The sequence below is a fragment of the Stylophora pistillata genome, chromosome 9 (genome assembly GCF_964205215.1).
Source record: "Stylophora pistillata chromosome 9, jaStyPist1.2, whole genome shotgun sequence".
Classification (NCBI taxonomy): Eukaryota; Metazoa; Cnidaria; class Anthozoa; order Scleractinia; family Pocilloporidae; genus Stylophora; species Stylophora pistillata.
The window spans coordinates 15,726,468-15,753,475 of NC_142527.1; the positions used below are offsets into that span (position 1 = coordinate 15,726,468).

General features: G+C 42.1%; 1 pseudogene; it reads left to right on the forward strand.

The window, feature by feature from the left end:
* Positions 1-15,047: 15,047 nt before the first annotated feature.
* Positions 15,048-15,918, forward strand: LOC148723526 (small subunit ribosomal RNA; annotated as a pseudogene; the record flags this gene model as incomplete).
* Between the last annotated feature and the right edge of the window lie 11,090 nt (positions 15,919-27,008).

Sequence of the window (27,008 nt, forward strand, 5' to 3'; positions counted from 1 at the left end):
ACTTCTAAAATTTCATATCAAATGATACGAGACCTTGTACAAATATAGTAAGTAATCAGGTCTATACATACGTGAAAGAGCGGCTTCTTTACTTAAAACCTAACTTTTTAATGAGTTTCTTTTGGCATCAGGGCTAGTGGGTAACTACCTAAACCTTTCAATCTGTTAGCGTCTCCAACACATGTGGATTCAAACCTTTAGAGAATATAAATACACCAATGTATTTCCCTTACTTAGATATTTATTATGGTATATAAGTTGTTGTACTTTGATAAAATGTTGGCAAAATAATTGGACATTTGTTATGATCTTCACGTCTCATTTTCTGAAAGTTGAAAGATAAATATGAATAAAATAAAAAATATTTGGTAAAATCACGAGAAATTCAAGCGGTATAAACCATATGAAATTAGCTATATTGTGTATAAGTTTCATGTCTTAATCTTTTATTTTGGGGAAGTTATAAGCTTCAGAAAAAAAGGTAAGCATTTTGTTAATGAGGATCTGGGGATGGAAGGAAGGTTGCATATGTAATGATGAAAGTGGGGGAAAACATATAAATCGTTGTATTGTAAAGCCTTGTATTGTTATTTCTTGTCACTACCTCCCTAAGTCAGGATTGGGTAATTTGCGCGCCTGCTGCCCTCCTTGGATGTGGTAGCCGTTTCTCAGGCTCCCTCTCCGGAATCGAACCCTAATTCTTTGTCACCCGTTCCAACCATGGTAAGCCACTACCTTACCATCGACAGTTGATGGGGTAGATATTTCAATGAAACATCGCCAGCGCAAAGACCGTGCGATTCCATTAGTTACTATGATTCACCACAACACCGGGCAAAATCTGCATTGGTTTTTACTCTAATAAATACATCCCTTCCGAAGACAGTCGGGACTTTTCGCAACTGTAACTCTAGAATTACTACGGTTATCCAAGTAGTAACGGTACAATCAAATAAACGATAACTGATTTGATGAGCCATTCGAAGTTTCACAGTACTAGTGCTTATAGTTAGACATGCATGGCTTAATCTTTGAGACGAGCATATGACTACTGGCAGGATACACAAGGTAGCTATCCCATATCGGAGTCAGTCGCCAATAAAACAACTCAATCTCCGGCCACAAGCCTCTCTCACCAACGGACGATGCCGCACCCTCCGTTCTTTCGAATGCTCAGACAGCGAAAGGCCTCCAAAAGATCGCGCCTTGGCTCGCTGCTTCCCCGTCAAAGCGTCCCCATCAAAGGTCGCTGAGCCATCGGGCCTTCTCTCTTATTTTCCCCAACGCAGACAAAACTCTATGTAGCCACGTCTTTTCCGCGTACAACTACCCCGTGCCATTTCTTGGCATGCTGCCCCAAGAGAACCCAGTTAGACTCTGAAGGTAGCATGTAGGAAAATGCCATCCATATTCCTAACCCTAACCCTGACCCTAACGCTAAACCCTAATGTTAGTGTTTTCTTACATGTTTTGTAATGATCTATTGAAAACAATTGGTTTTGGCAAGTTTGCAGATACCTTTTGCAAATCCGAGTTCTTAGCCTGAGTTAAACAAGACTTAACCCATTTCTCACTGTGGCCACATTTCGCAGGAAACATCGTGTTTAAACTAAATTCTAGTTTTTTCTTATAGATTTCATTCCAATCTGGTAAAAAAAATTGGATTGGGCTTGTTCGTAGATACCTGGTGGAAAACTGTCTTTTCAGCTTGAGTTGAGCAAGACTTGGCAAATTTTCAATTTACTCTCTGTCCAAATGTTGCTAGAAAGATCGGGTATCATTTAAATTTTAGCGTTGTCTTTCAGATTTTGATGCAATCTAGTCAAAAAAATTGTTTTGGCTTTACAGATAATTTTTGCAAAACCGTGTTTTTGGCGATGAGCAAGTCTTGACTTATTTCACTGTCTGGCCAAGTTTTGCAGGAAACACCGGGTGTTAAGCTAATTTTTGTGTTTTGTCACAGATTTCAATGCAATCTAGTAAAAAAAGTGCTTCTGGGTTGTTTGCAAATAGTTTTTGCAAAAGCGTATTTTCAGAGTGAGTTGAGCCATTCACCTATTTTACTCTCTGGCCAAGTTTTGCAGGAAACACCAGGTATGAAGGAAATTTTAGTGGTTTCTTGCAGAGTTCAATGCAATCTATTCAAACAAATTACTTTTTGGTTGTTTGCAGATACTTTTTGCAAACGCCTGTTGTCAGAGTGAGTTCAGCAAGACTTGACCCATTTCACTCTCTGGCTAAATATCCCAGGAAACATAAAGTATCAACCACATTTTGCTTTTTTAGAAATTTGAACACAATCTCTCCAAAAAAAATTGATTTTGACGTGTTTGCAGATCCTTTTTTGCAAAACCGAGTTCTCACCGATATTAGAGAAAGACGACCTATTCCACTCTGTGGCTACATTTCGCAGGAAACATCGTGTTTCATCCAAATTTTAGTGTTTTCTTATAGATTTTAATACAGTCTGATGAAAACAGTTGGATTTGGCTTGTTCGTAGATACTTTATCGTAAAACCGTGGTTTGAGCCACAGCTGAGCAAAATTTGGCACATATCACTCTCTGGCCAAATTTTGCAGGAAAGATCGGGTCTCAACCAAATTTTGGCGTTTTCTCTTAGATTTCGATGCAATGTAGTCAAAAAGATTGCTTTTGGCTTCTTTGCAAATAAATTTGGCAAAACCGTGCTTTCAGGGTGAGGTGAGCAAGACTTGACCCTTTTCACCCTCTAACCAAGTTTTGCAGGAAAACCGAGTATTAAGCAAAGTTTAGTATTTTCTTACAGATTTCAATGCAATCTAGTAAAATAAACTGCTTTTGGGTTGTCTGCGGATAATTTTTGTATAACCGTGTTTTCAGCGTGAACTGAGCAAGACTTGACCCATTACACTCTCTGGCCAAATTCCTAAGGAAACATCAAGTATCAACCACATTTTATTGTTTCCTTTGAGACTGCCTGACCGACTGGTTGACTGTTTTTTACTAAGTTGTTGGCCGACAGGTGAGTGACTGGCAAAACAAAGGTGACTGACTGGCTGACTGACTGGTTGACATACTAGCTGGTATTAGACTGGCTGACCACCTACCGGTTGCTGAGTGACGAGTGACTCTCTGACTGATCGGTTGAATCAGTGTGTTGAAGCTGAGTGGCTGTGACTCGTTACCTAACTTCGTGACAGATTCGTAAATGAGTGTCTAATTGCCTTGTTGACTGCCTAGATGACTGAAACGTTGACTGCTCAATGGTACTTGACTGGCCATCTGACTGGGTAAGTGACCGGGTTACCGACTGGTGACTGAAGGTAATTGACTGGTGACTGGCTTGTTGACTGACCGGCTAACGAAAAGGTTGACTAAACCATTAGCACTTGACAAGCTAACTTAATTGCTGACCGACTGGTGACTGAGTGGCTAATTGACTGGTGACTGACTGGCTGACTCGCTGGTTGACTAGCCGACTGACTAAGAAGTTGTCTGACCCAGTGGTACTTGACTGGCTATCTGACTGGTTGTCTGACATGCGAATCGAATGGTGAGCGAATGGCGCATTGAATGCTGGATAACTGGCTGACTGCATGATTGACTGACTGGCCGACTGAAAGGTTGACGGACTTAATGGTGTTGGACTGGATATTTGACTGGTTAACTGACTTGCTGAACAACTGGTGACTGATCGGCTAGTTGACTAATGAGTAAGTGACTCATTGTCTGAGTGGCTGATTGAAAGACTGAGTTACTCAATGGTACTTGACTGACTATCTGTCTGGTTGGTCGACTTGCTGCCCAATTGGTCGCGAATAATAGACTGCTGACTGACTGGCCGACTGGCTGGTTGACTGACTCGATTAATGAATGGTTGACTGGCTCAGTGGCACTTCATTTACTATCTGACTGGTTAACAAACTTAATGACCGACTTGTGACTAAGTGCCTAGTTGAATGGTGATTGAGATGCTGACTGGCTGGTTGACTGATTCACTGACTGAATGGTTGGCTGATTTAGTGGTACTTGCTTGGCTATCTAACCAGTTAACTTACTTGCTGACCGAGTCCTGACTTAGTGACTAACTGCCTGGAGACTAACTGGCTGAGTGTCTTGTGGACTGACTGCATGACTCAATGGTACTTGACTGGCTGTCTGACTAGTTACCTGAGTTGCTGACCGACTGGCGACTAAGTGCCTAGCTGAATGGTGATTGAGATGGTGACTGGCAGGTTGAGTGAGTGAGTGACTGAATGGTCGGCTGACTCAGTGGCACTTGACTGGCTATCTGACCGTTTACCTGACTTGCTGATCGACTGGTGATTAACTGGGTGAGTGCCTGGTGGACTGACTGGATGACTGAATGGTTGACTTACCTAGTGGTACTTGACTGGTTATCGGACTGGTTAACTGATTTGCTGCCTGAGTGCGATGTTAACCGAGTGGCAACTGACTGGTTACTGACTGATGGTTAAATGGCTGATTCTTAACCTGCTGACTGACTTGTACCTGAACGGCTTACTAACTGGCTAACTCATTGGTTGAGTGACTGCTTGAGTGACTGGTTAAGTGACTGGTTGAGTGAGTAGTATTCCGACTGACTGAGTTAATCGTTACTGACTGATTAACGGGTAATCTAACTTACTGGTACCTGACCGGCTGACTGACTGGTTGAGTGACTCGGTAGTGCCCCACTAGCCCACCGACTTGTTGACCGACGTGGTGACCGACTACCGACGGGCTAATTGACTGGTGACGGACTTTTGAACTAACTGGTTGGTACTTGAGCGGGTTACTGAATGTTTAACTGACTGACTGAGTTAATGGCTCCTGAGCCAATTGGCTGACTGATTGACTTACTCACTGGTAGCTGACTGGCAATCTGACTTGTTGACTGACGCACTGACTGAGAAACGATTGGCTAATTGACTGGTAACTGACTGGTTAAGTGGTTGCCTGACTCACTACTAGCTGACCAGCCTATTTACTGGTTCTACTTGATTTACTATTCACTGGTACCTGATCCGCTGGCTAACTGTTTGATTGACACACTGGTTCATGAACGGCTCACTAACTGGGTCCCTAACTGGTTGACTGACTGAAAGACTTAAAGATTACTGACTGGCGACTGACTGATTAAGTGACGGTCTGACGCGTTAATTAAGTCATTCGTGGCCGACTACTGACGGACTGTCTAACTGACGATTGAGTAATAGGCTCACTGACTAATTGAATGACCCACTAGTACCTGACTAACTGACTGACTGGTTTACTAACTAGTTCACTGAATGATGACTCGCCGGCTGACTGACTTCTTGACTGACTCAATGATATTTGACCGGCTGACTGATGGCTTGACCGACCTACTGTTACTTAACTGGAATCCTGAGGTGTTGACTGCCTTACTGACCGACTGGTGACTTATTAATTGGTACTTAACTCGGTGACTTCCTGGTTGAGCGACTTATTGACTGACTTGTTAAATGACTGGTTGATTGGCTAGGTGATTGACTTGGTGACAGACTTATTGGTGGGTGATTACTGTCTGACCGTTTAATGGGTTGACCTAATCAGTGGTACCTGACCGACTAATTGACTCGTTGACTACCTTACTGAGGGACTGGTAATGGACTGACGAACTGAGTGGTTACTGACTTGCTCACTGAGTGGCCGAGTGACTGACTGAGTGACAGACTTGCTAGTACTTGACCGGCTGACAAAGTGTTACGCTACCTGGCTGACCCATAGGTGATTGACTGGCTTAGTGACTAGTTTACTGAGTGGTTGAGTGAATTACTGGTATCCTTCTGTGTCTCTCAATGGTTGACTGAGTTGCGGACCATTAATAAATGCACGGCTAAGTGACTATCCGACTTACTGAAAGTGACCAGTTGACTGATTGGTTTACCACCTTGCTAAGGGACTGGTGACTGACTGAATAAGCGACTAGTGACCGACTAGCTAACAAAGTAGTGACTGGCTGACTGGCCGACTGACTGGTCGACCTCGTCGGTGGTGCCTGACAAGCTGACGGACTGGTTGACTGACTCATTGGTTCCTGACGCCTATCGGACTAGTTGACTGATGGGTTGAGTGACTTGCTTACCGACTGGTGACTGATTGGCTGGGTAAGTGGCTGGTGGACTGACTGGGTGACTGTGTGGTTGACTGACTCAGTGGTACTTGACTGGTTATCGGACTGGCTGACCGACTCGACGATCGACTAGCGACTGCGTGGCTCATTGAGTTGTGACTGACCAGCTGATTGGCTGGTTTACTGACTCGCTGTCTGAATGGTTGAGTGACCCTAGCTAATCATTTTTCAGTCGGTGCGTCCGTCAACGGGTCAAATGGCCAGTCAGCTACCATTGAGTCAGTCAATCAATGAGTAAATCGGCTCAGGAATCTTTAACTCATTCAGTCAGTTAAACATTCAGTAACTCGCTGAGTTACCGACTAGTTAAATCAGTATTCCGTCACCAGCCAATTAGTTTGTGAGTAGTCGGTCACCACGTCAGTCAACAAGTCAGAGGGCTAGTGAGGCACGAGCGAGTGATTCAGCCAGTCAGTCAGCCAGTCAGTTATTAGTGAGTTAGTTTAGCCGTCAATTAGTCAGTAACCATTAACTCAGTCAGTCGGACAACGTCTCACTCAACCAGTTACTCAAGCACCTAAATAACCAATTAGTTAGCCAGTTAGTCAGCCGTTCAAGTAGTTAACCATCAGCCAGTAAACCATCAGTCAGTAACTAGTCAGTTGCCACTCGGCTAACATCGCACTGACTGACTGGCTCACTGCCTGATTGACTTACCGGCCGACTGAAAGGTAAACTGTCTTAATGGTACTGGACTGCATATCTGCCTGGTTAACTCACTTGGTGTACAACTGGTGACTGGTCGGCTAATCCACTGGTGACTAAGCGACTCGCTGACCAAGCGGCTGATAGAAAGACTGAGTAAATCAATAGTAATTGACTGGCTATGTGTTTGGTTAGTCGACGTGCTGATTAAATGAACCCAACGTCACTAATAAAATTACTACTGACTGACTGGTCGACTGGCTGGTTGACTCACCCGATTAATGAATGGTTGACTGGCTCAGAAGCACTTGACTTGCTATCTGACTGGTTAACTAAGTTCGTGACCGACTTGTGACTAAGTGCCTCGTTGAATGGTAATTGAGATGCTGACTGGCTGATTAACTGAGTAACTGACTGAACGGTTGGCTGACTCAGAGGTCCTTGCTTGGCTATCTAACCGGTTAACTAACTTGCTGACCGACTGCTGACTAGGTGACTAACTGCCTGGTGACTAACTGTCTGAGTGTCTTGTGGACTGACTGCATGACTCAGTGGTACTTGACTGGCTGTCTGACTAGTTAGCTGAGTTGCTGACCGACTGGCAACTAAGTGCCTAGCTGAATGGTGATTGAGATGCTGACTGGCAGGTTGACTGAGTGAGTGACTGAATGGTGGGCCTACTCAGTGGCATTTGACTGGCTATCTGAACAGTTACCTGACTTGCTGACCGACTACGGAATAGCTGGCTAAGTGCCTGGCGGACTGACTGGATGACTGAATGATTGACTTTCTTAGTGGTAATTGACTGGTTATCAGACTGGTTAATTTACTTGCTCTCTAAGTGCGATGTTAGCCTAGTGGCAACTGACGGGTTAGTGACTGATGGTTTACTGGCTGATTGTTCACTACTGACCTCCTGGTTGAGCGACTGATAGACTGACGGGTTAAATGACTAATTGATTGGCTACGTGATTCACTTGCTGACAGACTTATTGGTGTGTGATTACTGCCTGACCGTCTAATGGTTTGAACTAATCACTGGTACCTCACCGACTGACTTGTTGACTACCTTACTGAACGACTAGTAATGCTTGACTAACTGAGTGGTTAGCAAATTGCTCACTGAGTGGCTGAGTGACAGACTGAGTGACAGACTTGCTAGTACTTGATGGGCTGACAAACTGTTACGCTATCTGGCTGACCCATAGCTGATTGGCCTATTGACTACTTCACCAATTGGTTGAGTGAATCACTGGTATCCGACTGTGTATCTCAATGGTTGACTGGGTTGCGGACCCATTAATGAATGCACGGCTTAGTGACTATCTGACTTACTGACAAGTGACGAGCTTACTGATTGGTTTACCACCTTGCTAATTGACTGGTGACTGACTTAATAAGCGACTTGTGACTGACTAGCTAACAAAGTTGTGACTGGCTGACTGGCTGACTGACTGGGCGACCTCGTCAGTAGTACCTTACCAAATGACTGACTAGTTGACTGACTCATTGGTTCCTAACGCCTATGTCATTGGATGACTTATGGGTTGACTGACTTGCTTACCGACTTGTGACAGAGTGGCTGGGTGAGTGGCTGGTGGACTGACTGGATGACTGAATGGTTGAATGACTACGTGGTACTTGACTGGTTATCGGACTGGTTAACCAACTTACCGAACGACTCACGACTGCGTCGCCTTTTCCGTCGCAACTTATCAGATGACTGGCTTGTTTACTCACTCCTTGTCTGAATGTTTGAGTGACCCAGTCCACCTTAAGTGGTTAACTGACTGGTCAACTGATTTGCTGGCCGACTTGTGATTGAGTGGCCAATTGACAGGTGATTGACGGCCTGACTGGCCGATTGACCAGATTACTCTCTGAATGGGTGACTGTTAAAGTGATATTTGTCTGGTTAATTGACCTGCTGAGCGATTCGTTACTGAGTGGCTAATAGAATTGTTACTGACTGGCTGACGGTTTGGTGGTCTGACTGGCTAAATAAAGGGATGACTACCCTTATCGTACCTGAATGGCTATGTGACTAGTTAACTGACTTAGTTACCGACTGGTGACTGCGTGGCTAATTTAGTGCTGATTAACTGGCTGACTGAGAGGTTGACAAGGTGAATGGTATTAGACCAGCTATCTAACTAGTTAACTAAGTTGCTCACCGAGTGGTGACCTGGAGGCTATTTTAGTATTGACTGTCTCGCTTGTCGACTGACTGGGTGACTGACTGGGTCACTGACTTGGTGGTACTTGAGTGATTATTTACTTGGTTCACTTATTTGCTCAGCTAATGGTTGACTGATTCACTGGTACCTAACTGGGTATGTGACTGGTTAACTGACTTGCTGACCGACCGGTGACTGCCTCTTCCATTGACTGGTGACTGACTGGCTGGTTGACTGACTGGATGACTAAATGGTTGACTGACTCAGTGGTACTTGACTGGCTAACTGACCTTTTAACTGAGTTGCTGACTAACTAGTGACTGGCTGGCCTACCTACTGGTCACTTACTGGCTGGATGACTTATTGTATGGCTAAATGCTTGATTGACTCAGCTGCACCACAATGACTATCGGAGTGGTTAATTGACTTGCTGACCATCAAGTACCAGTGAGTTAGTCAACTATTTAGTCATCCAGTCGGTAAACCAGCCAGTCAGTCACGAGTCAGTGGGTGAATTAGTCACTCATCGGTCAGCATGTCAGTTTACCAATCAGATACCCAGTCAAGTAGCGGTGAATCAGTGAACCATTAGCTGTGCAAACTAGTTAACCAAGGAAGTGGCATACCAAGTACTCTTACGTCAGTCAAACAGTCAGTGACCCAGTCAATCAACAAGCGAGACAGTCAACACTTAAAATAGCCTCCAAGTCACCACAAGATGAGCAGCTCAGTTAACTGGCTACATACCAGTCACGCAGTACTCGATTGGCCTGGAAGTCACTAGTCGGTAACAAAGTCAGTTAACCATTCACGTAGCCAGTCAGGTACCATACTCAGCCTTTCAGACAACCACGCAGCCAGTGAGTCACCATTCAATTAGCCACACAGTAACGAATCGCTCAGCAGGTCAGTTAACCAGAGAAATATCACCCATTCCGAGAGCCAATTAGTCAAACGGCCAGTCAGGCCATCAGTCACCCGTCACTTAGCCATTCAATCACAAGTCGGCCAGCAAATCAGTTAACTAGTCAGATAACCATTTAAGTAGGACTGGGTTACTCAAACATTCAGAGAGCGAGTCAGTAAACCAGCCAGTGAGCTGGTCAGTCACGACTCAAAATACGACGCAGTCGCCAGTCGCTTGACAAGGCGGTTGACCAGTCCGGTAGCCAGTCAAGTACCACTTCAATCATTCAGTCATCCAGTCAGTCCACCAGCCACTCACCCAGCCTTTCAGTCGCCAGTCGGTATGAAGGTCAGTCAACCCATCAGTCGACCAATCAAAGAGGCCTCAGGAACCAATGTGTCAGTCAACTAGTCAGTCTACTGGTCAGGTACCACCGACGAAGTCGGCCAGTCAGTCAGCCAGTAAGCCAGTCACCACTTTGTTTATATTTTTTATTTGTTTTCTATTAAGTCAGTCACCAGTCAATTAGCAAGGTGGTAAACCAATTAGTTAGCTGCTCACTTGTCATTAAGTTGGATAGTCATTTATCCGTGCATTCATTAATGGGTCGGCAGCCCAGTCAACCATTAAGATACACAGTTGGATACCAGTAATTCGCTAAACCACTCAGTGAACTGGTCACTAAGCCAGTCAATCACCTATGGGTCAGCCAGGTAGCGTAAGAGTTTGTCAGATGGTCAAGTACTAGCAAGTCTGTCACTCAGTCAGTTACCCGGTCACTTAGTGTGCAAGTCAGTAACCACTCAGTTAGTCAGTCCATTTCCAGTCGCTCAGAAAGATAGTCAACAAGTCAGTGACTCATTCAGGTACTAGGTCAACTCGGTCAACCCATTAGACGGAAAGACAGTATTTACCCACTAATAAGTCTGTCAGCAAGCCAATCACCCAGCCAGTCAAAAAGTCATTCAACCAGTCAGTTAAACAGTCGCTCAACCGGAAAGTCAGCGAGTTAAGTACCAATAAATGAGTCAGCAAGGATGTCAAAATCTCAGGATTCCCGTTAGGTCAGTCACTCGCCAGTCAATAATCTTGAAGTCGTTCAGTCAGTCATTCAGTTAGGAACCCAGTTAGTCAGCCGGTCAGGAACCGGTAGCTAGGACAACCGGTTGGTCAGCAGATCAAATACCGCTGAGTTAGTCGACCAGTCGATCACCACGTCACCAATCACTCATTTAAGAAGTCAGTTAACTGGTGAGTCAACAGTTCGTCAGAAGTTTAGTTAACCAGTGAGCCAACCGCATAGGACCCCACTTAATAGGCTGGTCAGCTAGTAGTGGGTCATTCAACAAATTAACCAGTCAGTTACCAGTTAATTACCCAATCGTTTCCCAGTCAGTGCGTCCGTCAACAAGTCAGATCGGTAGTCGGCTACCAGTGATTTATTCAATCAGTCAGTCACCAGTTAAAGGCTCGGGAACCTTTAACTCAGTCAGTCAGTTAGAGATACAGTATCCCGCTCAGGTACCAACCAGTTAGTTCACAAGTCCGTCACCAGTTCGTCGGTAGTCGGTCACCATGTCGGTCGACGAATCGGAGGGCTGGTGAGGCAAAAGCGAGTCACTCCACCAGTCAGTCATCCGGTTAGGTATGAGTTAGTTAGTTTACCCGTCAATCAGTTAGTAACCATTAACTCAATCAGTCCGACAACCACTCACTTAACCAGTCACTTGAGCGGTTAGATAAAAAAATCAGTTAGCCAGTTAGTCAGCCGTTGGGGTACAAGTAAGTAAGCAAGTTAACAATCAGCCAGTTAACCATCAGTCAATAACCAGTCAGTTACCACTCGGTTAACATCGCACTCAGGCAGCAAGTCAGTTAACCTGTACGAAAGCCAGTCAAGTACCACCAGCCAGTCATCCACTCAGTCCACCAGGCACTCAACCAGTTAGTCAGCAGTCGATCAGCAAGTCAGGTAACTGGTCAGATAGCCAGTCAAGTGCCACTGAGTCAGCCGACCATTCAGTCACTCAATCAGTCAACCTGCCAGTCACCATCTCAATCACCATTCGGCTAAGCACTTGGTCGCCAGTCGATCAGCAACTCAGGTAAGTAATCACACAGCCAGTTAAGTACCATTGAGTCATGCAGTCAGTCCACAAGACAAAGCCAGTTAGTCACCAGGTTAGTCGGTTAGTCACTCAGTCAGCAGTTGGTCAGCAGGTTAGTTAACCGGTTAGATAGCCAAGCAAATACCAGTGAGTCATTCAAGCATTCAGTTATTCACTGAGTCTACCAGCCAGTCGCATCTCAATCACCATTCAACTAGGCACTTAGTCACAAGTCGGTCACCAAGTTAGTTAACAAGTCAGATAGCAAGTCAAGTTCCACTGAGCGAGTCAACCATTCATTAACCGAGTCACTCAACCAGCCAGTCGGGCAGTAAGTCAGCAGTCTATTATTCGCGACCAATTGGGGAGGAAGTCGACTAACCAGACAGATAGCCAGTCAAGTAACATTGAGTAAATCACTGTTAATCAGCCACTCAGTCAATGAGTCACTTAATCATTAGTTGACTAGCCGATCAGTCACCAGTTGTTCAGCAAGTCAGTTAACCAGTCAAATATCCAGTCCAATACCAATGAATCCGTCAACCTTTCAGTCTGCCAGACAGTCGATCAGGCAGTCAGCCGGTTAGTCAGCATTCAATAAGCCATTCCCTCACCAGTCGACTCGCAGATCAGAAAACCAGTCAGATAGCCAGCCAAGTACCACTTGGTCAGACAACTTCTTAGTCAGTCGGCCACTCAGCCAACCAGTCAGTCACTAGTCAATTAGCCACTCAGTCACCAGTCGGTCAGCCATTAAGTTAGCCTGTCAAGTGCCAATGGTTCAGTCAACCTTTTTTTTTAGCCGGTCAGTCAACAAGCCAGTCACCAGTCAATTACCTTCAGTCACCAGTTGGTAACCCGCACACTTACCCAGTCAGATGGCCAGTCAAGTACCATTGAGCAGTCAACGGTTTAGTCATCTAGGCAGTCAACAAGGAAATTAGACACTCATTCACGAACCTGTCACGAAGTTAGGTAACGAGTCACAGCCAGTCAGCTTGAACACACAGATTCAACCAATCAGTCAGAGAGTCACTCGTCACTCAGCAACCGGTAGGTAGTCAGCCAGTGTGATACCAGCTAGTATGTCAACCAGCCAGTCAGCCAGTTAGTCACCTTTGGTTTGCCAGTCATTTACCTGTCGGACAACAACTTAGTTAAAAAAGGTCAACCAGTCGGTCAGGCAGTGTCTGAGGAAAAAATGAAATGTGGTTGATACTTGATGTTTCCTTGGCAATTTGGTCAGAGAGTTAAATGGGTCAAGTCTTGCTCAGTTCACGCTGAAAACACGGTTATGCAAAAGGTATCCGCAAACAACCCAAAGGCAGTTTATTTTACTAGATGACATTGAAATCTGTAGGAAAATACTAAAATTTGCTTAATACCCGGTTTTCCTGCAAAACTTCTTTAGAGGGTGAAAAGGGTCAAGTCTTGCTCAACTCACGCTGAAAGCATGGTTTTGCAAAATTTATCTGCAAAGAAGCCAAAAGCAATCTTTTTGACTACATCGCAGCGAAATCTAAGAGAAAACGCCAAAATTTGGTTAAGACCCGATCTTTCCTGCAAAATTTGGCCAGAGAGTGATATGTGCCAAGTTTTGCTCAGCTGTGGCTCAAACCACGGTTTTATGATAAAGTATCTACGAACAAGCTAAATCCAACTGTTTTCATCAGATTGTATTAAAATGTATAAGGAAACACTAAAATTTGAATGAAACATGATGTTTCCTGAGATATGTGGCCACAGAATGGAATAGGTCGTCTTTCTCAAATCTCGCTGAGAACTCGGTTTTGCAAAAAAGTAGCTGGAAACACGTCAAAACCAAGTGTTTGGAAGAGATTTTGTTCAAATTTCTTTAAAAAAATGTGGTTTATACTTTATGTTTCCTGGGATATTTAGCCAGAGAGTGAAATGGGTCAAGTCTTGCTGAACTCACTCTGACGACAGGCGTTTGCAAAAAGTATCTGCAAATAACCAAAAAGTAATTTGCTTGACTAGATTGCCTTGAACTCTCTAAGAAACCACTAAAATTTCCTTCATACCTGGTGTTTCCTGCAAATTTGGCCAGAGAGTGAAATGGGTGAAGTCTTGCTCAACTCACTCTGAAAATACGCTCTTGCAAAAAGTATTTGCAAACAACCCAAAAGCACTTTTTTTTACTAGATTGCATTGAAATCTGTAACAAAACACAAAAATTTGATTAAAACCCGGTGTTACCTGCAAAGGTTGGCCAGACAGTAAAATAAGTCAAGACTTGCTCATCCCACGCCGAAAACACGGTTTTGCAAAAAGTATCTGCAAAGAAGGCAAAGGAATATTTTTGATTAAATTGCAACGAAATCTGAAAGACAACGCTAAGATTTGTATGATACCCGATCTCTCCAGCAACATTTAGACAGAGAGTAAAGACTTGTTAAGTCTTTCTCAACGCAAGCTGAAAAGACAGTTTTCCACAATGTATCCACGAACAAGCCAAATCCAATTTTTTGACCAGATGGTAATGACATCTATAAGAAAAAACTAGAATTTAGTTTAAACACGATATTTCCTGCGAAATATGGCCACAGTGAGAAATGGGTAAAGTCTTGTTCAAGTAGGGCTAAGAACTCGGATTTGCAAAAGGTATCTGCAAACTTGCCAAAACCAATTGTTTTCAATAGATCATTACAAAATATGTAAGAAAACACTAACATTAGGGTTGAGAGTTAGGATAATGGTTAGGGTTAGGAATATGGATAGCATTCTCCTACATCCTACCTTCAGAGTCTAATCGGGTTCTGTTGGGGCAGCATGCCAGGAAATGGCACGGGCTAGTTGTACGCGGAAAAGACGTGGCATACATTGAGTTTTGTCTGCGTTGGGCAAAATAAAAGAGAAGGCCCGATGGCTCGGCGACCTTTGATAGGGCCGCCTTGACGGGGGAGCAACGAGCCAAGGCGCGATCTTTTGGTGGCTTTTCGCTGTCTGAGCGATCAAAAGAACGGAAGGTGCGGCATCGTCCGTTGGTGGGAGAGGCTTGTGGCCGGAGTTTGAGTTGTTTTATTGGCCACTGACTCCGATATGGCATAGCTACCTTGTGTATCCTGCCAGTAGTCATATGCTTGTCTCAAAGATTAAGCCATGCATGTCTAAGTATAAGCACTAGTACTGTGAAACTTCGAATGGCTCATTAAATTAGTTATCGTTTATTTGATTGTACCGTTAGTACTTGGATAGCCGTAGTAATTCTAGAGGTTACGGTTGCGAAAAGTCCCGACTGTCTTCGGAAGGGATGTATTTATTAGAGTAAAAACCAATGCAGATTTTGCCCGGTGTTGTGGTGAATCATAGAAACTAATGGAATCGCACGGTCTTTGCGCTGGCGATGTTTTATTCAAATATCTATCCCATCAACTGTCGATGGTAAAGTAGTGAGTCACCATGGTTGCAACGGGTGACGAAGAATTAGGGTTCGATTCCGGAGAGGGAGCCTGAGAAACGGCTACCACATCCAAGGAAGGCAGCAGGCGCGCAGATTACCCAATCTTGACTCAGGGAGGTAGTGACAAGATATAACAATACAAGGCTTTTGCAAGTCTTGTAATTGGAGTGAGTATAACCTAAATCTTTTAACGAGGATCCATTGGAGGGTAAGTCTGTTGCCAGAAACCGCGGTAGATCCAGCTTCAATAGCGTACATTAAAGTTGTTGCAGTTGAGAAGCCCCTAATTGGATCTTGGGATAGCCCGGCCGGTCTGCCCCAAGGTAGGTTACTAGCCTAGCGTTTTTTCCTCGCAGAGACTGGGTGTGCTCCTACCTGAGTGTGCTCGGGATCTGGAACGTTTACTTTGAACAAATGAGAGTGTTCAAAGCAAGCCAGTGCGGGAATACGTAAGCATGGAATAATGGAATAGGACTTTGGTTCTAAAAGGACGTAAAGACAGCAGAGTGACAATAACTCTCAAAAAAGAAACAACAACTTTATAAGACATCGAAAGATAACATGAACTTCCCTAAGGTTGATAACTGGTTGATTTCACGTACAAATGAAAACGTGTCGCGGACGTTGTATTCACGCGGGACATGTGGCTCTAGAGGATTACAAGGGATTTTAGATAAATTGTAAATGTAGGTACCTATTGAAGATACTATGGGTCGAAAAGGAGGTGTTTCATTAGGCTGCCGAGCCTTGTGCATTTTAGGTAGCCCATAAAACCTGGCTGATTGAGAACCAGTTGGATAGATTCTCTCACACGTATCTTTTTCTAAGTGGCCCTTATTTTTATGCGCTCTTAAATAACGTTGTAATTTACCCTCTCTTTGTAATGTAGGATCGTTATCATTAACCTTAAACTTAGAAGTTTCTCTGATAATGGAAAAAATACTTTCTTCGTAGGCTTTCCTGTCCATGAATACCAAGCCAGTTCGTTTTTCAGGCTTCAGTATTACAATGTCCTTGTTCCTCCTCAAATCCTTCAGTATCCTACATTTCTTTAAGTCCGCTGCAGAAGGTTGGTGGGAAGAAACGTACGAATGGGCAAGATGAGAAAGGTCTGCGACCAGTTTCCCTTTAGCTCTCTGTCGAGTAGATTTCTGACCATGGTGCGATTAATCAGCTCAAAACAAGAGAAGACATCCGTTTTGCTAATGTTAGGAGGACAGATAGAGTGTGAAGGACCATATTTAAGTATTTCCAATTGTTCGGACGTGAGATTGTGCGACGAGAGGTTGGTGACTGTCTCCGTTGAAGCAAACGGTAGAACCACATTTCGCGTTAAACTTTCTAAGTTTCTTCTCGTGAGTGACGATAACACCTTTCACAGCTTTCTTTACATTATAATTAATAGTTCCATGGAGGATGTATCCATCGATGTTGCTGACAATGGCATTGATTTGCACCGCTAATCTGTCTCTCACTATGGTTAACTTACAGAGTTTCTTTCTTCGTTTGGCGATAGCACTTAATAGGCGTTTTCGAATAGCATGTACATCATGTCTACTTATGTTAGGAAGTTGAAAACAGATGGACATCGGAAACACATTGAAGGATAAACAGTTTTTAAGAAAATTCAAATCCAACTCAGCTTTGCTTACTTCGATAGAAGTATTCTCAAAACTTCGCATATTTACAAGCACCTGCAATCATCAAGGGCCTGTCTTGACTCTTGTGATACTGAATCTTTCACGATCTTAGATTCTGCCGCTTCAAAATACCAAATTAAGATCAAAGAGGCATTGCATATTAAGTGGAAAAAACCCATCCTTAATCAGCAATTGAAAAACCTAGAATTGTCTCTTTCCTTTTAATTACGTTGTTCCTTGGTCTTCTAATCTATTTTTATTATTACTATATTTATTTATTTATTTTTTGATCTAGTCAAGCGCGTGCTAATTACATTTTTCGCGTTTTTACATTCAAATGTAACGTAAGCCCGGACACGTAGTGTGTAACGTCCCTTAATTTATATTCAAATGTACAACAGTTAAATGCTCATTTGCAACTGAAGATGACATGAGAATTTCATGACATGTCTTGTAAATTTAAATTCAAAGATGTTGTTTCTTTTTTGAGAGTTATTGTCACTCTGCTGTCTTTACGTCCTTTTAGAACCAAAGTCCTATTCCATTATTCCAGGCTTACGTATTCACGCACCGGCTTGCTTTGAACACTCTAATTTTTTCAAAGTAAACGTCCCAGATCCCGAGCACACTCAGGTAAGAGCACACCCAGTCTCTGCGAGGAGGAAAAGCTCAGCCAGTGACGTACCTTGGGGCAGACTGGCCGGGCTATCCCGAGATCCAATTAGGGGCTTTTTAACTGCAACAACCTTAATATACGCCATTGAAGTTGGAATTACCGCGGTTTCTGGCAACAGACCTACCCTCCAATGGATTCTCGTTAAAGGATTTAGGTTGTACTCATTCCAATTACAAGACTTACAAAAGCCTTGTATTGTTATATCTTGTCACTACCTCCTAGATTAAGGATTGGGTAATCTGCGCGCCTGCTGCCTTCCTTGGATGTGGTAGCCGTTTCTCAGGCTCCCTCTCCGGAATCGAACCCTAATTCTTCTTCACCCATTGCAGCCATGGTAAGTCACTACCTTACCATCGACAGTTGATGGGATAGATATTTGAATAAATCATCGGCAGCGCAAAGGCCGTGCGATTCCATTAGTTACTATGATTCACCACAACACCGGGCAAAATGTGCATTGGTTTTTACTCTAATAAATACATCCCTTCCGAAGACAGTCGGGACTTTTCGCAACTGTAACCTCTACAATTATTACGGTTATCCAAGTAGTAAGGGTACAATCAAAAAACCGATAACTGATTTAATGAGCCATTCGAGGTTTCACAGTACTAGTGCTTATACTTAGACATGCCTTCTCTCTTAATTTGCCCAGCGCAGACAAACCTCTATGTATGCCACGTCTTTTCCGCGTACAACTACCCCGTGCCATCTCCTGACATGCTGCCCCAACAGAACCCGGTTAGACTCTAAGAGTAGCATGTAGGAAAATGCTATCCATATTCCTAACCCTTACCCTGACCCCAACTTTAATTTATACTTATCCCTAATCCTAAAAGTTATCAAATTAACCCTAACTGTAATTTTATTTCTAACCCTCATCGTAATTTAACCCTAACCCTAATCTAACCTTTAAAAATTATCCTAAAAGTTATGCCTAAAAGTTATAAAATTTAACCCTAACTGTAGTTTTATTCCTAACCCTCATCCTAATTTAACCCTAACCCCAACCTAACCGGAGTTTAATACTATCCATATTCCTAACCCTAATCCTAATTCTTCTCTAACCCTAACCCCTGAGGGTTACGGCTAGGGTTAGTAAAATTTCTCTAGGCTCATCAATCCAATAATTTATTCTTACCCCAACCGTATAACGCTAACTCTAAATTAGGGTTAGGAATATGGATGGCATTTTCCTAAATGCTACCTTCAGAGTCTAACTGGGTTCTCTTGGGGCAGCATGCCAGGAAATGGCACGGGGTAGTTGTACGCGGAAAAGACGTGGCTACATAGAGTTTTGTCTGCGTTGGGGAAAATAAGAGAGAAGTCCCGATGGCTCAGCGACCTTTGATGGGGACGCCTTGACGGGGAAGCAGCGAGCCAAGGCGCGATCTTTTGGAGGCCTTTCGCTGTCTGAGCATTCGAAAGAACGGAGGGTGCGGCATCGTCCGTTGGTGAGAGAGGCTTGTGGCCGGAGATTGAGTTGTTTTATTGGCGACTGACTCCGATATGGGATAGCTACCTTGTGTATCCTGCCAGTAGTCATATGCTCGTCTCAAAGATTAAGCCATGCATGTCTAACTATAAGCACTAGTACTGTGAAACTTCGAATGGCTCATCAAATCAGTTATCGTTTATTTGATTGTACCGTTACTACTTGGATAACCGTAGTAATTCTAGAGGTTACAGTTGCGAAAAGTCCCGACTGTCTTCGGAAGGGATGTATTTATTAGAGTAAAAACCAATGCAGATTTTGCCCGATGTTGTGGTGAATCATAGTAACTAATGGAATCGCACGGTCTTTACGCTGGCGATGTTTCATTGAAATATCTACCCCATCAACTGTCGATGGTAAGGTAGTGGCTTACCATGGTTGGAACGGGTGACAAAGAATTAGGGTTCGATTCCGGAGAGGGAGCCTGAGAAACGGCTACCACATCCAAGGAGGGCAGCAGGCGCGCAAATTACCCAATCCTGACTTAGGGAGGTAGTGACAAGAAATTACAATACAAGGCTTTACAATACAACGATTTATATGTTTTTCCCCACTTTCATCATTACATATGCAACCTTCCTTCCATCCCCAGATCCTCATTGACAAAATGCTTACCTTTTTTTCTGAAGCTTATAACTTCCCCAAAATAAAAGATTAAGACATGAAACTTATACACAATATAGCTAATTTCATATGGTTTATGCCGCTTGAATTTCTCGTGATTTTATCAAATATTTTTTATTTATTCATATTTATCTTTCAACTTTCAGAAAATGAGACGTGAAGATCATAACAAATGTCCAATTATTTTGCCAACATTTTATCAAAGTACAACAACTTATATACCATAATAAATATCTAAGTAAGGGAAATACATTGGTGTATTTATATTCTCTAAAGGTTTGAATCCACATGTGTTGGAGACGCTAACAGATTGAAAGGTTTAGGTAGTTACCCACTAGCCCTGATGCCAAAAGAAACTCATTAAAAAGTTAGGTTTTAAGTAAAGAAGCCGCTCTTTCACGTATGTATAGACCTGATTACTTACTATATTTGTACAAGGTCTCGTATCATTTGATATGAAATTTTAGAAGTTATCGCAGTTAGAGTTAAATTTAAGGTAACAACGTTAAAAATGATACCAAAAAAAATTCATAAAAAAATTAGGTTTTAAGTAAAGAAGCCGCATTTTCATGTATGTACAGACATGGTTACTTACTATATTTATACAAGGTTTCATATCATTTGATTAAAAAGTGTAGAAATTATCGCAGTTAGGGTTAGATTTTGGGTAACCACCTTAACATCTCTGGAGAATCAGGCTAAAAATATCTCAAAGAAGCCCAAATTTGGTGTGTACATAGTTTGCACCATTCCCCACTCAGTGATTTTAACTAACGTCCATTCCCTCTAATTTTAGAAATCTGACGGAAAGCAAAAAAACCTTGGTATAGGTATATATCCTACACAAGGCTTGACACGAAACTCAACCTTGAAACTAGGGCTAGATCGCAAAACTGCTAAAACCTTTATTCTTAAGAGTTGAGAGCTGAAATTTTCAGAGGATGCTTATGGCATACTTTCTATCACGTGCGCCAAGTTTCAAGTGATTTCAATCAATATTTTGGAATTTTTAGCCCTTTTTCGTCAAATTTGCATATTTTGAGAATAGTGAGTGTTAGGGCTTAAAGGGTTTTCGCGTTTTTTTAAGCACCATCTCATTGAATGTCAACAAGTTATACATCGTTGGAAAGTTCGTATTAAGGACTACAACTTGATGTATTCAAAAGTATTGAAATAATTACTGCGCATGCGCTGGAGACACAAAAAGCTCGAAAAGAGGGGTTTTTTGAGTCTGTTTTTGCAGGGCTAAGAAACCTTAAAATTCAAACGAAATTGACACAAAATGATATACATATGATTGTCCATTTTCTTAACAATGGTTTTCTGTAATTGGTTTAAAAAAGAATTAATTTGAGATTTTTTTATGAATTTTCTTGTAACACGATGCTCATATGTACGCTTTGCGGACCTATGTTTTTGACTTTTAAAAATTCGTAAAAAACTCACTTTTTATCGGTTTTTTGTTAAACTTACACCGATATCATTACAATTAAAAGTAGTTTTGATTAAAGTTAAAAACGGATTGATTTTTCCAACCTTTTCCGTCTTCTTTTACACGCCTTAAATCTTAAGCGTTTCTATCCATTCACCTAATACTTACACATACAATGGAACAGTTTCCGTACTTAATGCCTGCTAAGTTTGAAGGTCAGAACAATGAGGGCTTTTGAGTAACAGTAGATTTAGTGAGTGCCTGTCCATTTCACGATTACGCTATTTTCGCCTAACTCCTGACGTTTGAAAAATTCTAAAAAATTAACAAAACATTAACTGTATCTTATTTGACCAGCATAAGATAGAACATTAAACGACGTTATCTCCCATGTTAAATTTTGTTGAAAATTTTAAAATTAAATATTTGCTGTGATTGACAGAGGTCAACCTTAATTGACAGGTAGCAATCAACCTAATTTGCCTAAATTAAGAACACCATAAGAAAATCAAATGTCTCATCTCTTATGCCTGTAGGTTTGAAGTTGTTCAACAATAAGGTTATTGAGTTACAGTAGAATGAATGAATGCTACCCTTGGCCAAAAAATCCAAGATGGCCGACATCAAATAGGATACCCTCATGGGTACTGCTCTAACTCCTCAACCTGTGATGCTCTTCACTTGCAATTTATGAGAGTACTACAAGAGGTATAGAACTAGTCACACACCCAATATAAATACATTTATTCAAGAGAATGGAGTTACGTTAGTTTGAAGATTGACTAGCAAAACATCAAAAATGGGCTAAGGGGTAAAAGTGAGAAAAACTCAGTCTTAAGGTCTGGAGACCACTCAGAAAGCGCTAGAGGCTGTTGTTGGGGATGATTGAGCGTATAGCAGGAGTTTCAAAGAAATTCAAAATTTTGACCAAAATGGCCATGCTACCCCTTTGCCAATAAATCCAAGATGGCAGACATCAAATGGGATGCCCTCATGGGAACTGCTCGGGATCTGGAACGTTTACTTTGAACAAATGAGAGTGTTCAAAGCAAGCCAGTGCGGGAATACGTAAGCATGGAATAATGGAATAGGACTTTGGTTCTAAAAGGACGTAAAGACAGCAGAGTGACAATAACTCTCAAAAAAGAAACAACAACTTTATAAGACATCGAAAGATAACATGAACTTCCCTAAGGTTGATAACTGGTTGATTTCACGTACAAATGAAAACGTGTCGCGGACGTTGTATTCACGCGGGACATGTGGCTCTAGAGGATTACAAGGGATTTTAGATAAATTGTAAATGTAGGTACCTATTGAAGATACTATGGGTCGAAAAGGAGGTGTTTCATTAGGCTGCCGAGCCTTGTGCATTTTAGGTAGCCCATAAAACCTGGCTGATTGAGAACCAGTTGGATAGATTCTCTCACACGTATCTTTTTCTAAGTGGCCCTTATTTTTATGCGCTCTTAAATAACGTTGTAATTTACCCTCTCTTTGTAATGTAGGATCGTTATCATTAACCTTAAACTTAGAAGTTTCTCTGATAATGGAAAAAATACTTTCTTCGTAGGCTTTCCTGTCCATGAATACCAAGCCAGTTCGTTTTTCAGGCTTCAGTATTACAATGTCCTTGTTCCTCCTCAAATCCTTCAGTATCCTACATTTCTTTAAGTCCGCTGCAGAAGGTTGGTGGGAAGAAACGTACGAATGGGCAAGATGAGAAAGGTCTGCGACCAGTTTCCCTTTAGCTCTCTGTCGAGTAGATTTCTGACCATGGTGCGATTAATCAGCTCAAAACAAGAGAAGACATCCGTTTTGCTAATGTTAGGAGGACAGATAGAGTGTGAAGGACCATATTTAAGTATTTCCAATTGTTCGGACGTGAGATTGTGCGACGAGAGGTTGGTGACTGTCTCCGTTGAAGCAAACGGTAGAACCACATTTCGCGTTAAACTTTCTAAGTTTCTTCTCGTGAGTGACGATAACACCTTTCACAGCTTTCTTTACATTATAATTAATAGTTCCATGGAGGATGTATCCATCGATGTTGCTGACAATGGCATTGATTTGCACCGCTAATCTGTCTCTCACTATGGTTAACTTACAGAGTTTCTTTCTTCGTTTGGCGATAGCACTTAATAGGCGTTTTCGAATAGCATGTACATCATGTCTACTTATGTTAGGAAGTTGAAAACAGATGGACATCGGAAACACATTGAAGGATAAACAGTTTTTAAGAAAATTCAAATCCAACTCAGCTTTGCTTACTTCGATAGAAGTATTCTCAAAACTTCGCATATTTACAAGCACCTGCAATCATCAAGGGCCTGTCTTGACTCTTGTGATACTGAATCTTTCACGATCTTAGATTCTGCCGCTTCAAAATACCAAATTAAGATCAAAGAGGCATTGCATATTAAGTGGAAAAAACCCATCCTTAATCAGCAATTGAAAAACCTAGAATTGTCTCTCTCCTTTTAATTACGTTGTTCCTTGGTCTTCTAATCTATTTTTATTATTACTATATTTATTTATTTATTTTTTGATCTAGTCAAGCGCGTGCTAATTACATTTTTCGCGTTTTTACATTCAAATGTAACGTAAGCCCGGACACGTAGTGTGTAACGTCCCTTAATTTATATTCAAATGTACAACAGTTAAATGCTCATTTGCAAGTGAAGATGACATGAGAATGTCATGACATGTCTTGTAAATTTAAATTCAAAGATGTTGTTTCTTTTTTGAGAGTTATTGTCACTCTGCTGTCTTTACGTCCTTTTAGAACCAAAGTCCTATTCCATTATTCCAGGCTTACGTATTCACGCACCGGCTTGCTTTGAACACTCTAATTTTTTCAAAGTAAACGTCCCAGATCCCGAGCACACTCAGGTAAGAGCACACCCAGTCTCTGCGAGGAGGAAAAGCTCGGCCAGTGACGTACCTTGGGGCAGACCCGCCGGGCTATCCCGAGATCCAATTAGGGGCTTGTTAACTGCAACAACCTTAATATACGCCATTGAAGTTGGAATTACCGCGGTTTCTGGCAACAGACCTACCCTCCAATGGATTCTCGTTAAAGGATTTAGGTTGTACTCATTCCAATTACAAGACTTACAAAAGCCTTGTATTGTTATATCTTATCACTACCTCCCTGAGTAAGGATTGGGTAATCTGCGCGCCTGCTGCCTTCCTTGGATGTGGTAGCCGTTTCTCAGGCTCCCTCTCTGGAATCGAACCCTAATTCTTCGTCACCCGTTGCAGCCATGGTAAGTCACTACCTTACCATCGACAGTTGATGGGATAGATATTTGAATAAATCATCGGCAGCGCAAAAGCCGTGTGATTCCATTAGTTACTATGATTCACCACAACACCGGGCAAAATCTGCATTGGTTTTTACTCTAATAAATACATCCCTTCCGAAGACAGTCGGGACTTTTCGCAACTGTAACCTCTACAATTGTTACGGTTATCCAAGTAGTAAGGGTACAATCAAAAATCCGATAACTGATTTAATGAGCCATTCGAAGTTTCACAGTACTAGTGCTTATGCTTAGACATGCCTTCTCTCTTAATTTGCCCAGCGCAGACAAACCTCTATGTATGCCACGTCTTTTCCGCGTACAACTACCCCGTGCCATCTCCTGACATGCTGCCCCAACAGAACCCGGTTAGACTCTAAGAGTAGCATGTAGGAAAATGCTATCCATATTCCTAACCCTAACCCTGACCCCAACTTTAATTTATACTTATCCCTAATCCTAAAAGTTATCAAGTTAACCCTAACCCTAATTTTATTTCTAACCCTCATCGTAATTTAACCCTAACCCTAATCTAACCGTTAAAAATTATCCTAAAAGTTATGCCTAAAAGTTATAAAATTTAACCCTAACTGTAGTTTTATTCCTAACCCTCATCCTAATTTAACCCTAACCCCAACCTAACCGGAGTTTAATACTATCCATATTCCTAACCCTAATCCTAATTCTTCTCTAACCCTAACCTCTGAGGGTTACGGCTAGGGTTAGTAAAATTTCTCTAGGCTCATCAATGCAATAATTTATTCTTACCCCAACCGTATAACGCTAACTCTAAATTAGGGTTAGGGTAAGGAGTAAATAACGGTTAAGGGTAGGGTAAAGTAGAGGTCGAGAATAAATTTAGGTTAGGTCTAGGGATAGGGGTATGGCTAGGAATAAATATCGGTTAGGGTTAGCGATTGGGTTATTCCTTAGCTCTTAAATAAACGACCAGGGTTAGTCCTTATCTTTTAGATATAGGGTGAGATCGCCACTCTAGTATCATTGAGCCAGTCAACGTTTCAGTCAAAGAGGCAGTCAACCAGGCAACCAGGTCAGTCCCGAGTCGGTAACGAAGTTAGGTAACCAGTCACAGCCAGTCACAGTCACAACCACACCCTAATTTACCCCAAACGGTTACCCTAAAGGGTTAGGGCCCCATTCATAGGCATAGTCCTAGTCCTAGTCCTAGTCCTAGTCAAAGTCATAGTGATAGTCATGGTAATAGTCATAGTCATAGTCATAGCTATAGTCCTAGTCATAGTCAGACATAGTCATAGTTTGTGACATGGCTATTACTGATAATGACTATAAACATACTATGGTTGTCACTATGGCTATCACTATAACTATACCTGATACTACGACTATAGATATGACTATGGCTAGGAGTAGGGCCATAGTCACAGTCATAGACATAGCCATAGTCATAGTCATAGTCAGACATAGTCATAATCAGTTTTTGTCATGGCTATGACTGTGATAATGACTATGACGATACTATGATTTTGACTACGGCTATGACTATGAGTATTACTGATACTATGACTATGGATATGACTATGGCTAAGAGTAAGGCCATAGACATAGACATAGTCCTCGTCCTATTCCTAGTCAAAGTCATAGTGTTTGTCATAGTAACAGTAATAGTCATAGTCATAGCCATAGTCCTAGTCATAGTCAGACATAGTCATAGTCATAGTCATAGTTTATGACATGGCTATGACTTTCAAAATGACTATGAACATACTATGGTTGTGACTATGGCTATAGCTATGACTATACTTGATACTATGACTATAGATATGACTATGCCTATGAGTAAGGCCATAGTCATAGTCATAGTCCTAGTCCTTGTCATAGCTATAGTCATAGCCATAGTCCTAGTCACAGTAAGACATAGTCATAGTCATAGTCATAGTTTTTGTCATGGCTATGACTTTGATAACGACTATGACGATACTATGGTTATGACTCCTAGTATCAGTCATAGTCATAGTCTTAGCCATAGTCACAACCATAGTATGGTCATAGTCATTATTAAAGTCATAGCCATGACCAAAACTATGACTATGACCATGACTGTCTGACTATGACTAGTACTCTGACTATGATTAGGAGGACTATGACTATGACAATAACCATGTCCATGGCGTTACTCTTGGACATAGTCAAATCTATCGTCCTAGTATTAGTAATAGTAATCTTCCTAGCCAGTCATAATCATTGTCATTGTAAGAGCGCTAGTCACAATCATAGTCTTAGTCCTAGGCATAGTCCAAGGCCTGCGCATTGAAGGGTTTTAAATACACCAAAAAGTTCCTCTCGTCAACACCTTTCTAACAATATATAATATGTTGTTGTTTGATAAAAAAATTTGAAGTCCATTATTCTTTCCAACAACAAAGATATTCTCACTTATACCCCTTAGCCCATCTGACACGTTT